At 41.5% G+C, this 14,588-nt stretch overlaps 1 long non-coding RNA gene across 11 annotated transcripts in view; it reads left to right on the forward strand.

The window, feature by feature from the left end:
• Positions 1-14,588, forward strand: part of LOC110255853 (uncharacterized) — a 386,752-nt gene that overhangs the window by 131,559 nt on the left and 240,605 nt on the right. The gene's annotated exons all lie outside the window — the stretch shown is intronic.

Below are 14,588 nucleotides of genomic sequence, written 5' to 3' on the forward strand. Positions count from 1 at the left end.
GAGAGGGACCCATCCACTGTGAAATCCCATTCTTCCCAAACTTCGCCTACTCCACTACAATGTCACATTTCAGGTCGGCTTTGCAACGTACTATTTTGACAAGGCAGTTGGTAACAAGTTTTTAAGGGGTTCTAATGGCAGTATTATTTTTAGCATTTTTATGGCTTTGTCTAGTTGAAATTAAGTGTCATTTTGGGGAGCAGAACACTATACCCCCCAAATGTCTAAATCTTCTCGACCTTCGATATGTTGAAATCTATCTTAATTGTCACTACATGACTGTCTGTGAGAACAGGAGGTACGTTTTTCGAAAAGTAAAGGCATTTTTTGATGCTGACATGAGTAACTTGTGCTAGTAGCCACCATTTTAAAAGCTTCCTGAGCATACCCCTTTCTCCTCTTCCAATCAAACAAGCTTAAGTTTTTTTTTAACTTTTTAAGTAAGCATTTTGATATCTACCATGAACTAAAAATAATTCTGAATGGCATGCACTTAAAATAAATGGTTGTCTCTCTAGTATAATTAAAGAGATCAGTGTCACCCCAAATCCTCACTTATTTCAGGGAAATGTAGACAAAATCATCTACTTAAGTGAGGTATAGTCTATAAATTAGATTAATTTGCTAATATGCATTTAGAGTGATAAAAATTCTGAAATTCAAAATTGACAGGGAATTTAGTCTTGATAATGCTTACTAAAGTAAAACTATTTTACAGAGGAACTTCTTAAAGTTATGAATGCTTGGATTTCGAGCAGAAATTTGCTGTAATTGCAGTTATGGTGCCTGTAATAAGTCTGCATTTTCCTGTGTAGAATTTCCTTCCCTTATATCTGAACTGTGTGTGGAGTGGGTTTGGTGAATTTCCATCCCGATGCCCCAAGTGATTGCCAGGATTTGCATTTAGACCGTGTGCCATGTTCAAGAGAGCCCTGGGATTGGTCTGAGGAATACTGGGCTTTTTAAGTCAGAATGCAACTTGAAAACATGCAAAGATGAGATGATGCCATTATTGTTATCACAGTGGGTGTGCTTAACACTGATTTTAAAAAAAATTGTATTTATAAGGGACAGATAGTAAATAAGAAAGGCTGCAAAGCAAAAATGATTAAAATTCAACACCGCATTTATCGGTTTGAGCTTGTAACTCCTAGCTATATCCCTTTTATTTAGAAGCACACAGATACTTGATTACGAATAGACGTAAATGTCTCCATAGAACAGAAAACCCAGGCACTTACTACCCTATACTGAAGCAAATACAATCTTATGTTTTGTGACACACTGGATAAAATTATATCTTATGTACAAAACAGAGATTAATACAATAACACATCCTTTAACTAACATCGTCAAAGAATGAAGTATTCCACATAAATGAGTTTTCCTGATAACAAAGCCTTTTTGAAATAAAACAAACTTAGAAACAAAGTTTTATTTCTTCATTTTTGTCAGAACATCAATTTACATGGGTAGATACACCTCTAAACTACCTAAGCAGAATTACTCAATACTGTTTAACTTTTTCTTGGACTTAAGAATGATTTCAGAGAATTATTAACACAATACTTTGGGTACAGTTCATCTTAAAGTTCAGGGCACATAGAAACAACCTTGGAGCTTGTCAAAAATGTGTATTCTTGGAACCCATTCCAGAAATTTTTTTACTGTTATTTTTAATTTTGTTTTTATTGAAGTATACTGGATTTACAGTGTTGTGTCGATTTCTGCTGTACAGCATAGTGACCCGGTCACACCTACATATACCTTCTTTCTCTCCTACTATCTTCCATCGTGTTCTATCCCTTTAAGAGACTGGAAGTAGTCCCCTGTGCTGAACAGTAGGACCTCACTGCTTAACCATTCTCAGTAGAGTTGAATGTGCATCTGAGACAAGCTCTCCTCCTGATTCTGGTCACAACAGGTGGGAGAATCACACTTGGAGAAACCTTGCCTTCAAGAGCATCATTTAGAAAACGGTAATCGTTGTAACAGCTGCACATCTCCTTGTCAGGCACTGTTGCTCATCCTTCCCTCAGTTAGCTTATTGATGCTCACAACCTCCCCACGGGAGAGCTACTGTTTTCATTCCCCCTTTTCTGACTTGACATTGAACAGCAGATGATTCAAATGTCTTACGAGGTTACCTAGCCACCAGGTAGGAAGCTGGGGTTTGAAACCAGCCTGCCTGACTCCAGGGCTTGACCACCATTTATAGGCCCCGTTTAGATGTGCAGAGATGAGCCTTTCCAAACACTTCCCAGGCGTGTGGTTTCCATCCTTGTGTCTGGTTCTCCGGGGATCACTCGGGGGGGACCTGGTCTCAGTCTGGCGTGGGGGTGGGGGCTCGGCGAGAAGCTGCCGCTGGTAAACTCATGCACCCTCCTTCTCTTCCTCACTAACTAATCCTGATGATCAGCTGGCATCAGGGAACCAGATCGCCATCCGTGAAAGAAGCGATCCGCAGCACAAGCATCTAGGCTCTGAGCAGCATTTAAAAATAATTATGCTTAATGAGTCATTTTTCTAAGTATAAGGCATAATGTTGATTATATAAGAACAATATGGACTCTGGGAAATTTGGAGAAATAGGAAAGTGTCATGGAAAGTGTAGTATCCAAACCAGTCAGCGTTGATTCTGCTACCATTGGCATCTCGTTAAAATCGTCTTCTAGGAGTTCGCATTGTGGCTCAGCAGTCATGAGCACAACTAGTATCCATGAGGACACATGTTCAATCCCTGGCCCTGGTCAGTGGGTTAAGGATCCGGCGTTGCCACGAGCTGGAGTGTAGAAAGCAAACATGGCTTGGATCCCGCGTTGCTGTGGCCATGGTATAGTCTGGCAACTGCAGCTCCGATGGGACCCCTAGCTGGGGAACCTCCACAGGCCACAGGTGCAGCCTCAAAAAGACAAAGTAAATAAATAAATAAAAACAGAGATTAAGAATAAATAACTAAATAAATTAAATATTTCTATATACTTAAACATAAACATGCAAATACAGATTTGTGTGTTTGCATGTAAATATGCAAGCATTATCTACACGTATAAACCATAATCTATTTTATACCATTTTACACAATTGGGATAATTTTGCATATAATATTTTGCATTATTCACTCTCCATTAAGTGTTCTTCTGTGAGTGTTTTCTCAGGATATTAATAATTTTTGAGAATGTTTTTTTCATTAAAATTGCAGGCATAATTTTCAATCATGGCTGTATTTTAATTTGCATAAATTGGAACCTATTTTTGGATTTATTTTTTTTCCATTTTTAGCTATTGTGAATCATGCTGGGAGAAACACCTTTGTGTAAGAATTTTGTCCATAGTTTGACTTGTTTCTTTGAAATGGAGTTTTAGAAGTGTAGTGACTTTGTTGACGTGAATAGCTTTTCTTACAGAACTTAAATATTTCCCGCATTGCTTTTCAGAATTTCCGTACAGCTTAACATGTCCCTCACCAGTATACAAGAGAGCCAACCTCACCTTATCCTTGTTCACCCTGAGTATTGTCATTACAAAGAGGCATTGGCTTATTTAACAATGAAAGTAATATTAAGAACATAGGATTAACATATACACATTACTATAAGTAAGAGATAAACAATAAGGACCTACCATATGGCCCAGGGAACTAACTTTGATGTCTTGTAATAACCTGTAATTGAAATCATTTTGTTGTACATCTGAAACTAACACAGTATTATAAATCAACTATATTTTAGTTTTTTTAAAGTATAGATTTTATTGCAATTTGTAGCTCTTTGGTATTAAAATTGATTCTTTTGCTATATATGTTTATTAGCAATTTGTTTTTCTTTTTGCATGACTTATCTATAGTTGTTCCTTCATACATTTTTATTTACTGATAGTAGCTTTTTATTTATCAGCTGTGGCCATATTTTCTTTTGATATTGTGAGGGATTCTTTTAGGACTGAGTGAATGAGTTTAAGAGACTTGATTTTATGACAGCACTTTTGGGTGTTCAGAAGAGTTCTGATTTACTTCTGGGCTCTGGCTTTATTAGAAAGAGTTGATGCTAGTATGCTGGTAAAAAAAAAATGTTTATGCAAATGCATGGCATATTTTGTTTTGTATAATAATTAAAGGTCAGATTTATGCTTTGCTAAAATCATCAATTTTTTTCAGAAGCTGTTTCAGGGATATAAGATAAATTGTTTTTAACTTTCTCTTTTGTTTTAGCTGCGTATTTCAGCTTCTATCTATGATGTGCCAAAACCAGATCTCTATTTATGATATAGAATATCAAACCCAGAGATGATAAGTGACTTGGCTAGTATATCATTAAGTATCTGAATTCAAATTCTTTACCTTTTCTCTTACACCAATTTCCTATTCTTACAAATAATAATGCATATTATATGCTTTGGCATTTTCTGACAATTTAAATATGTTTCAATAGTGTGACTCAACCTTCTATAGGAACATCTTACAGAATTATCTTTAAATAACTGTAGCAGAAATAAATATTCCCAGACTTAAAGTTGCAGTGGAATAAGTGAGAACAGTGCTTAGTTTAGACTTTCAGAAAATTAAAATTATACACCATGAAACTCCACACTTAGATCTGCAATTAAAAACGTACTTCTTTATTCAGAAAATGATTATTTTTATTTCAAAAGAAGAGAAAGCTAATTAACTAAATTCCAAGGAATCTAGCAAAATTCTCATTTGTTCCAGTTTTACAAATCTATCTCAAAATCTTATATGACTGGTTCTTCTACTAAAAAAAAAAAAAATGAAAGTACAAATGAAGGAAACTTGTTTTAAGAAAAATAGAGGGAGAGGGAATCAAGGTCTTGAAAATAATGGCTTAAAAAATACCTACATTGGGGGGGGGGAAGGAAAATAAAACAACTATTTTTGAAGAGAATAAATTATTGATTTAAAAATCCACATTTTTTGGTTTGTATGCGGGGATTTTAATAAAGCTAATTCTGGCACATGCTCTCTTGTGCCAATAAACCTAGTGGCGAAAGTAAGCAGCTGGGGCCTCCTGGATGCCTGGTTCTCAGAAGGCCAAGAGCATCAGCGGTCCTCAAGGCAGCACATGACTGTCCATCTTCTGGGATCAGGCCACTAAGGGAGTCCTTTTCCAAGACTCTCCTCGTAACTGGATCCAGTTCTTTTGTCCATCTTTGCCTTCCCCCACAAATCTGTGACCCTTGGCAGGATTCTGGGGGTGGCTGGGAGCATCAGGGCTGTTGGCCTTGCCTCTCCCAAATCATGGGGCCCAGACCAAGGACAGTACTGCAGCAAAAGCCATGCCCAGCGATGGAACTGTCCCACGTGTATATTCATAACTCACACTCAATTAGGGCCCCAGGGAAGGTGGGAAAGCCAGCCTTGTCTTGTCAGTCTCAGAGAAAACCATCTTATGACTATTTCATCTTTTTTCATTAGCTCAGTTCAGCCCAGGCTGGGCCCACTCCCTGCTCCCCCCGCATCCCTCCCCTAAGCGCCTGGCCTGTCACCGCCAGCTGCCTCTTCCACGGAAGAGCTTTTGGGAGGGGAGAAAGTGTAGGAAGATTCAAGTTAATAAGTATTGTGACCTTGGAGGTCTAAAGATTTCCTCTTCCCCACAAGAGCTGTGTACAAAGCCCAAAGGAGGTATTCAGTCCAATGCTAAGTCCTCTTCCTAAAGCATCACAAACATTGGTTTCAGGACAGCGCAGCACTTGTTTGGAACAAGGCATTTTGCTCTGGGCTTGTGGGGTTTGTAGCAGATCATTAGACTCATCTGTCCATGGCTCTTTATTTAAAAGAGGTACAACGGCAACGCTGGGTGAGTGAGTATTAGATGGGATTCAGGGGCTGCTGGCGAGGATGGGCATTCGTGTGTGTGTGTGTGTGTGTGTGTGTGTGTGTGTGTGTGCGCTATGCGGATCCCTCTATCATCTCCTAGCATCTTCTCTACCTGCTGGTGCCACTTGTGACCTCACCTGCTTTCACCAGGAGGGGGGATGTGCATTAACAACATGGCTCCAAGCTCTTGTGCAAGAGACTAGATGCCTGGAGAGGAGGAGGCAGAAGACAGGAGGGAAAAAGGGAAAGAGAAAGGGAGAAGAGAGGAGAATATGCCCCTCATGTGGGGTCGCAAGCGGGCTGGGTACATACAAAGTAGGCTTCAGGGTAGGGCCGCCTGCCTGGACACCTGGAGAAGAATGGACACCCCCAAGTGCCCTCTCTTCTTCCCAGCACTCCTGTTACTTGTCTGTCTTCTTGCTGGTTGCCAGCTGGCTCCCAGCTTTTTTTTTTTTTGAGGGGGTGGGTAACCTTCTTGTTGACTGGTTACCAATTAAGTGATCATGCAGTTCATCATGTTTGGCTCACTGTCTTCCATACTGTGGCTCCTGGGCTGGTCCTGTAGGGTCATAATTCCCAGTGCAGGGGTGGGGTGGCTCCTTGCCATTTGCTGGGGAGGAACATCTCAGGGGCGTGGAGTCGGGGTCCAGCATGTAGGGTGGTGTCTGGGCAGTGTTTAGTGCCAGTGCTTCAATTGTTTTTTTTAGCCATGGCTCTAATTTATTTTGCTCCATTAAACAATAGTTTTTCAAATGCATGAGATTTTCATGTTGTAGAAAGGGTACGGGAGTTTAAAATACATTAGTAACACTGAAGTATGGAATCTGAGCAAGTCCCTCAGTTGGTCTAGGGAAGGAAACCCTGAAGCAGTTCTGGTGAAAATGGGCCCTTTAACCACCTCACAATGGAGACGACTGTATAGTCTACACGGTCTTCTGTGTATGATTAAGATTCAAGGTGCTTTATGAAACTTCATGTAAATAGCATTCCATTAGCTAGTATTTATGACATTGTGAGCAATGCTAAAGATGGAAAATCTTTGTGGCGTAATTACGTGGCTCTGAAAGGGCTTTGCGGAGACTTCGGCAGACATTCCTTAACGTAGTCGACCTTTACAGGATTTTTAAAGCATGTGTGATGGTCTTCGGCTGAATTCAAAATGTTTACTTTTGGAGAAAAATACTCATTACAAAGTACGTTTAGGAATTGAAATCTGGGAATATTTTTAAAAACTGCTCTTGATCACTTAAGGGGCTTTGGAAAGCTGAGTTAACTGGGTTGGATTTTTAGGTGTTGCAAGGTGAGGGCGAGCGAGATCTGCTCATCTTCCCCTGGAAATGGAAATGGCCCTCGTCAGTCCCCACTGGCTCCATGCTCAAAGCTGGCCCTGTCACTCGCTTTGCCACCTCACTCCTCGCCAGAACACCCGTCCTGCCCTGGGACTTTGATAAATGAAATTAGAGGGAAAAAAAAAAAGGGGATGTTCTTGACTGGGGGGAGACAGGGCAGCCAGCATCGAAGCCGTGGTAAGAGCCAGCTGAGATGCACTAGTCCGCTGGAGCAGCCAGCTGGAGCACAGCTGCAGGTGGGACTGCACACGCAGGATCGGGATCCAACTTTCTGCACCCTGGGCAGGTGACCAGGCCGTGGGTGAGCGTGGGGCTGGATGGACACAGGGGCGCCCAGCTGTGCCCTGTTCTGTAGTTATCTCTGCCCGATAAAAACAGCCTGTTTTATGTGTAGACATAGAAACACAAAGGACAAGGGAAACTCCCGACTGTACAGATGTCTGTTATTCCATTGCTTGTATAGTGTCAGGTAGGTCAGATCACATTTTCCCCAAAGAAAATGAGATTCACATGCAAATCAAATCAATCCAGATTGGTGGAGGCTTGTGATATCCTGGGTTCCTGGAAGTGATGCAGAAATGCTGAGACATAGATCCTACTTGCAAGGAGCTTTTAGTCTAGTGGTGGAGGCAAGACCAACATACGTGAAAAATCATAATAAAAATAACACTTGATGGGGGTAGAGGAGAATAAATAGGGAACCACAGAGGATTTAGAAAGCAGCCTGCGTGTAAGCCAGGGCCGACTATGAAGATGTCACATAGGCCTTGATCAATGGACAAATTAATGGCTCTGGCAAAAATGTTGTTACCACTCAGAGACAGAAATATCTCACTTACACCGAGGATGCTTGGGAAGGACCAAGGCTCAGATGTTTGCAAGCTCAAAAGAGCCCAAGATACTAGCCCTCCCATGCCTTATTGGTAAAGGAACAGGATGTGTTTATAGCAACCCAGACCCAAAGGGAGAGGATTTGCAAAAATCGGTACCCAGAAAGGGAAGAGAGACCCGTCCCTCCTAGGCCAGAATCCTTTTCATTCTACCTTTTCCTTTAAAGGTTTAGCAAAAGTTTTTAAAAATAGCTACAACTGCAGCATATGGAAGTTCCCTGGCCAGGGACTGAATTCGAGCAATGCTGGATCCTTTAACCAGTCTGGGTCTTGAACCTGGGCCAAGACCCAGACCTCCATAGCAACCAGTGCTTATACAGTTGGATTCTTAACCTCCTGCACCATGGTGGGAACTCCAAGCCTTATCAATTTTGTTTACCTTTTCAAGTATAAGGACCTTATCAAGTCTAGGAAGGGTGAAATTTAAACAGTGACAATTAAGGACCAGTGTCTAATTTTGGAGCCTTGAGACCTGGATACAAAATTTTATATGGAGAAGTTCCTATCGTGGCTCAGTGGAAACGAACCTGACTAGCATCCTTGAGGACTCAGGTTCGATCCCTGGCCTTACTCAGTGGGTTAAGGATCTGGCATTGCCGAGAGCTGTGGTGTAGGTGGCAGACACGGTTCAGATCTGGTCTTGCTAAGGCTGTGGCATAGGATGGCAGCTACAGCTCCGATTCAACCTCTAGTCTGGGAACCTCCATATGCTGCTGGTGCGGCCCTAAAAAAGACAAAAATATTTTTTTATGTTGAAATTTATGTACTTTAGCTCCTTAGCTAGTTGATAACAGATTTCTCCTAACACTGATTATATCCTACACTAAATAATTGCATAATTAATGAGCTCCAACCCTTGGACCCAATTCCCCTCATTCGTGCATTACCAGCTAGTGGTTATGATCCAGGGGACGCCATCACTACCTTTTTCCCCACTGTCTTTCCTGGATTCCTGGTCCAGCAGGGTGAACGGCCAGCCAGCTGGCCAGCCGGCCCCACATGCCAGCACTTTCCACTGAGTGATGGGAGAATAGGAACCCTCTGTCTCTCATGTGGTGGCTCTCTGCTCCCCTAGCGCCGCCCCCACCCCCGGCCCCACCTTGGCAAGTTTACTTATCTTATCTGTGAAAAGACAAGAAAGCACTCTGGGGAAGATACCAGCGCACTTGCACTTCACTCTTTCACTTCATAGTACTCTGCTGGAAAGATTCTTTTTGAAAAGGTGCTTCTTATCTTGTTTTACTTTGAAACCCCTTCAAAGGGGAGCTGTGACCCAGGCAGCAGCAACGGAGATGTCAGATAAGTTCTGAGTTCCGAGAGGAGGCCGAGGTGGGCTGCTGCCTGGTCGCCACGGCAACGGCTTTGCTAGCACTGTCTAGTCTTCAAACCGACAGCCAGATGGATGCCACCATTTTGAGACTCTTCTAGACTTCTGAGGTGGAATTCCTGGTCAGAAGCTTTTGACAACTTTTTTCCCTCTTTTTCTTCAGAGAGGGCTCTTTTACTAAGATTCATGTCTGCTTTTTTTAAAATTGTAATTTATTTAAAGAGAAAGAGGAAATACATCAAGTAAACTGATACTAGGAACTGACTCTAGAGATGCTTTGAAGTCACAGATTGTATTCTTAGTCAGTACATAATCAGCCTTATCTTTGACAACTTTCTATGTAATTTTTTTTTCCTCTTTGGGCTGCACCTGTGGCGTAAGGAAGTTCCCAGGCTATGGTTTGAATCAGAACTGCAGCTGACAGCATACACCACAGCCACGACGATGCAGGATCTGAGCCACATTTGCAAACTATGCCGCAGTCTGTGGCAGCGCTGGATCCTTAACCCACTGAGCAAGGCCAGGGATTGAACCTACATCCTCATGGATACTAGTTGGGTTCTTAACCTGCTGAGCTACAACAGGAACTCCCAACTTTCTATGTTGACCACATAGAGTTAAGATTAAAACAACAACAACAACAAAACTCTTTGGAAACTCTGATTTATTTAAAAGACCCCATCTATGGTATCAATGCACAAAGATTGTAAATTAAGGCATTTTATCTAAATGCTAGTGAATGTAAATAGGGTATTTCCCTGGGAATAATACTTTCATGTGTTTTCCTAAAGATTAAAGTCTATGTTTGCAGGAAATAAATTTTAAAGTGAATATATTTAAATGATAAAATCCTGACAGCGTCAGTGTTGACATACTTAGCTATACAATAGCATGGCTAAGGGACAGTGAGAAGTCATTTCATCAGCTATTACAGTATTTTCAGGTTATATTGCAAGTTATCACTGCTCTGCTGTATGTTGGAAATACAGTTTGTCTAGAAAATAGTTACAGAATACTACATTAAGGTCAAATCTATTGATTTTGGTTTTGTTTGTTTTGTTTTGTTTATTTGTTTCTTTGCTGTTGTTTGTTTTACAAACAATAATTAGGATGTTCTCCCCCCAACCCCCTACCCCCACGCTTACCACAGAAAAGTTTTCTGGAAGAAAAGTATTTCTAGAAAATGGCCAAGAAGTATCAATAACTAAAATTAAAAACAAATGCAAGTGTGACTAATTCTTGCTACTTGGTAACTAGAAGTAGATCCATTTGAGCAGGAAAAGCACTATTTGCCTCAGGGACTCCCATTTGGTTTTTTGCCTGTGCTGACTCACCCACTGAACTTGTTAGTGTGTCAAGTTCAGTCTTGGTTTTGAGCTTAAGCCTCTGCCCAGGGTTGTGCAGGCAATTTCTGGCTGGGAAGAACTTACTCTGCAGAGAACTGGGTCGGCACTGCTTACCATGCAGTCCGTGGGGGTCTCAAGGGTTTGGCAGAGGAAGATTGCTCCTGCTACTGAGCAGCTCCAGCTAGCTCAGCCCTCTTTGGTGTCATAGCTAGGAGTCTGGCCAGAATACTGATATGATTAATTACACCTCTTTCTCATGGAAAAACAAAACTAAACTAAACCCAACAGAGAACCTCATTATCTTCTGGACATTAAGATGGATAAAGCGGAGTTCCCGTCATGGCGCAGTGGTTAACGAATCCGACTAGGAACCATGAGGTTGCGGGTTCGATCCCTGCCCTTGCTCAGTGGGTTAAAGGATCTGGCGTTGCCATGAGCTGTGGTGTAGGTTGCAGACGAGGCTCGGATCCTGTGTTGCTGTGGCTCTGGCGTAGGCTGGCGGCTACAGCTCCAATTAGACCCCTAGCCTGGGAACATCCGTATGCCGCGGGAGGGACCCAAGAAATAGCAAAAAAAAAAAAAAAAAAAAAAAAAAAAGATGGGTAAAGCTACAAAGTCCAGTTCTCACTGTGGTTTTTAAATTGTTTTTGCACTGCTTAGAAATTTTGGCATCATTCTGTAAATGAGACTCAATGGAAGAGAGGCAGTAACTAAATCTGTCTGCACAGAACAGCCCAGCAATCTTACCCTGGGACGTCCACTGATTAGATAGAATTTGGAAGTGATGTTTTTGCTGCTTTTGCAATATTAAAGTGATGTCAGACCAACAAGCTGGTGAAGTGTTGGAATTTTGGGTCAGGTGGGCTGCCATTTGTACAGGCAGCTTAAACTCCATCACAGTAAATATGTGAATTGAACAGAACTTAATTCAGAAAGGAATTAGAAAGCCTGACATGTTTTTACAAGGTGTTTCAGATTGATTGGTTAATCCACATAACATCTGGAGTGAGGAACCACAGAAAGGAGGCTGCAACTAAACTGGGATTAAAACTCAGCCAGAGTAATTAGCCCATTAAACCCAGGAAAGTGGTGAGGGAATTCCAGATAGTGTACTTGGTTGATAGATTGCAAGCGATGCTTCATTTTAAGGGAAAATGAATTTTGAGTGTATTAGATATAATTAAGGTATCTCTCCGAGCCTTTGCATTCTGAGCAAGATAAGCAGAATGGCTTCTGTGACTTTGTTTCCTGATACTGTTCAAGTAAGAACATTCTCTTCTTTTTATTTACCCAACTTCTATCGCCCTTTCAAGATGAGCTCAAATTCTCCTCCACGAAGCCTTTTCAGCTTGTAAAAATAGCTATGATTTGCTGCTAAACACTTTATCTTCACAACAACTCTGAACATTTTGAAGATAAAAAGAGCTGGGATTTAGAGAGCTTTTTAAACTAATGAAAGTCAGAATCAGAATTCAAACTCATGGATTATCATGTCTCTGGAAAAAACTAAGTCTGCTCCTCCTCAATATTGTATAATTAATCTACCACTTCAGTTCATTTTTATCATTATTTAAATATTTCACTAATACTCATCAATATTTCAGTTCTTTGAAAGTAGAAACTATGGTTCTATTTCTAATGAAAATTACCTAACCATTGGGACAGATTGCAAAAGTAGGTATTTAAAATACTGGTGATATGATTTTCCTTTTTTGGTAAGTTTTATTGAAGTATAGTTGACTTACAATGTTGTGATAATTTCTGCTGTACAACAAAGCGACTCCGTTACACATGCGTACACACCTTCACTCTCTTTCAGATTCTTTCCCCACATCGATCATCACAGAATACTGAGTAAAGTTCTCTGTGCTATGCAGCAGGTCCCCATTGGCCAGTCATTCCATATACGTCAGTGTGCATGTGCCAATCCCTAACCTCCAGTCCATCCCTCCCACCTTCCTGCCTCACCCCGTCCCCTTTGGTAACCAGAAGTTTTTCAAATGACTTTACTTTTTTAAAAAATGTAGGCAAAGGACTTTGGTGCTGAGCCAGTGCTATCCTCACAGCAGCGGATGCGGCCCACGTGTGGTGTGAAATGGAGACACTGACTCTGGGAGTGGTTCTGTTCTGAGCATTCCCAATGTTTATGGGATCTTCACTCCAAGTCTGTGAATAATCCCCAAGGGGCTGCATAACCTTGTGTGGAGCCTGGTATGGAAGGAAAAAAAAAAGATGTTTATTGAGCTAATAAATGATTGACTGCAAAGATGAGAGAAGACTACACTTATTCATGACAGAGAAAAATCTTTTCTCTCTGTAATTGCTCACCTTGCACTGTGAGTGCAAGTTCATTTTCTTGCAGAGAAATCTCTTGGTGAACGGCCTCACTCTTCCAAGATTTCTATTTTATTTGTGAATGTGTTGATGGACATCTTTGTTATCTTTGAACAGTAGTTACAACACTTACTGCCAAGCCAGTTTCCTTTCTCTGTAGAGATTCTGTGTTTTTGTTTGTTTGTTTGTTGTTTGTTTGGTTGGTTGGTTGGTTGGGGTTTTTTTTGGCTGTGCCCACGGTATATGAAAGTTCCTGGATCAGGGATTGAACCTGTGACATGGCAGTGACTAGATCCACAGCAGTGACAACACCAGTTCCTTAACCCATTGAGCCACATGGGAATTCCTAGAGATGCTATTTTGGTAGCTAGCATTGTTTTCTGTATGAGTGTCAAAATCTGCTTTGTGAGAAAACGTCAGTGAAGTGCTTCATCCTGAAAACTGTAGATAATCTTAAAGAATGTAGTTGATACTACAACCAAAGTCAATGCAACATTGACTCTCCCAGGGCCTAAGGTAAAGGGCTCTGTGAACCACTGGACATCACTGTTTGAGTTAGGGTGGGGGAGGTACGCAGAGAAGGGTTGCTGCACGAGGGAGAGAGGAAAGAACAGAAAGCTGGTAGCACTGAGAGCTCATTTGCCACCCTGACTTCCAGGATACCTTGAAAAAGGAGGTGAGGGTAAAAGCATGCTCAAACAATGCCACAATGCCATTATCCTTCCTGTATGCTATATCTCCCGTGCCCAGAGGGACACAGGAGGTGGCTTACCACTTAGATACCTAAAAATCATAGAATGTTCATGCTAGGAAAGATTTAGAAACCCCTTAGATCAACTTACTTTTTATTTTTATTTTATATATTTTTTTGTCTTTTTGCCATTTCTTGGGCCGCTCCTGCGGCATATGGAGGTTCCCAGGCTAGGGGTCTAATCGGAGCTGTAGCCGCCAGCCTACGCCAGAGCCACAGCAACATGGGATCCGAGCCTCGTCTGCAACCTACACCACAGCTCATGGCAACCCCGGATCCTTAACCCACTGAGCAAGGGCAGGGATCGAACCCGCAACCTCATGGTTCCTAGTTGGATTTGTTAACCACTGAGGCACGACGGGAACTCCAGGTCAGCTTATTTTTGTCTGAGGCTGTCTATTTTTGCCTCCTGCATTAGAATCCCCGTAAGATCTTATGATTTTAATATAATTCAGAACCAAGGTCAACTAAATGGCATTGATTTAGAGTAATGAATTCATTCATTCATTCACTCAGCCATCCATTCGACCCAACAAACAGGTGTTGAATGACCACTATATGTCAGTGTCTGGACCACTGATTTCCAGGGACAGAAGGATGAATAAGTCAAGGGCTTTGCCTGAGGGACAATGGTAGTCTAACATTGGCATTCACATGTCAACATTTAATTCTAATACAATATAATACTTGTTAGAAGATAGCGTTTATAGGGTGTTCCCGTTGTGGCGCAGTGGTTAACGAATCCGACTAGAAACCAT

Source organism: Sus scrofa, chromosome 11 (genome assembly GCF_054392235.1).
Source record: "Sus scrofa isolate SSC_HxYL_T2T_F1_AM1 chromosome 11, Sscrofa_HxYL_maternal_Yorkshire_Landrace_v2.0, whole genome shotgun sequence".
Classification (NCBI taxonomy): domain Eukaryota; kingdom Metazoa; phylum Chordata; class Mammalia; order Artiodactyla; family Suidae; genus Sus; species Sus scrofa.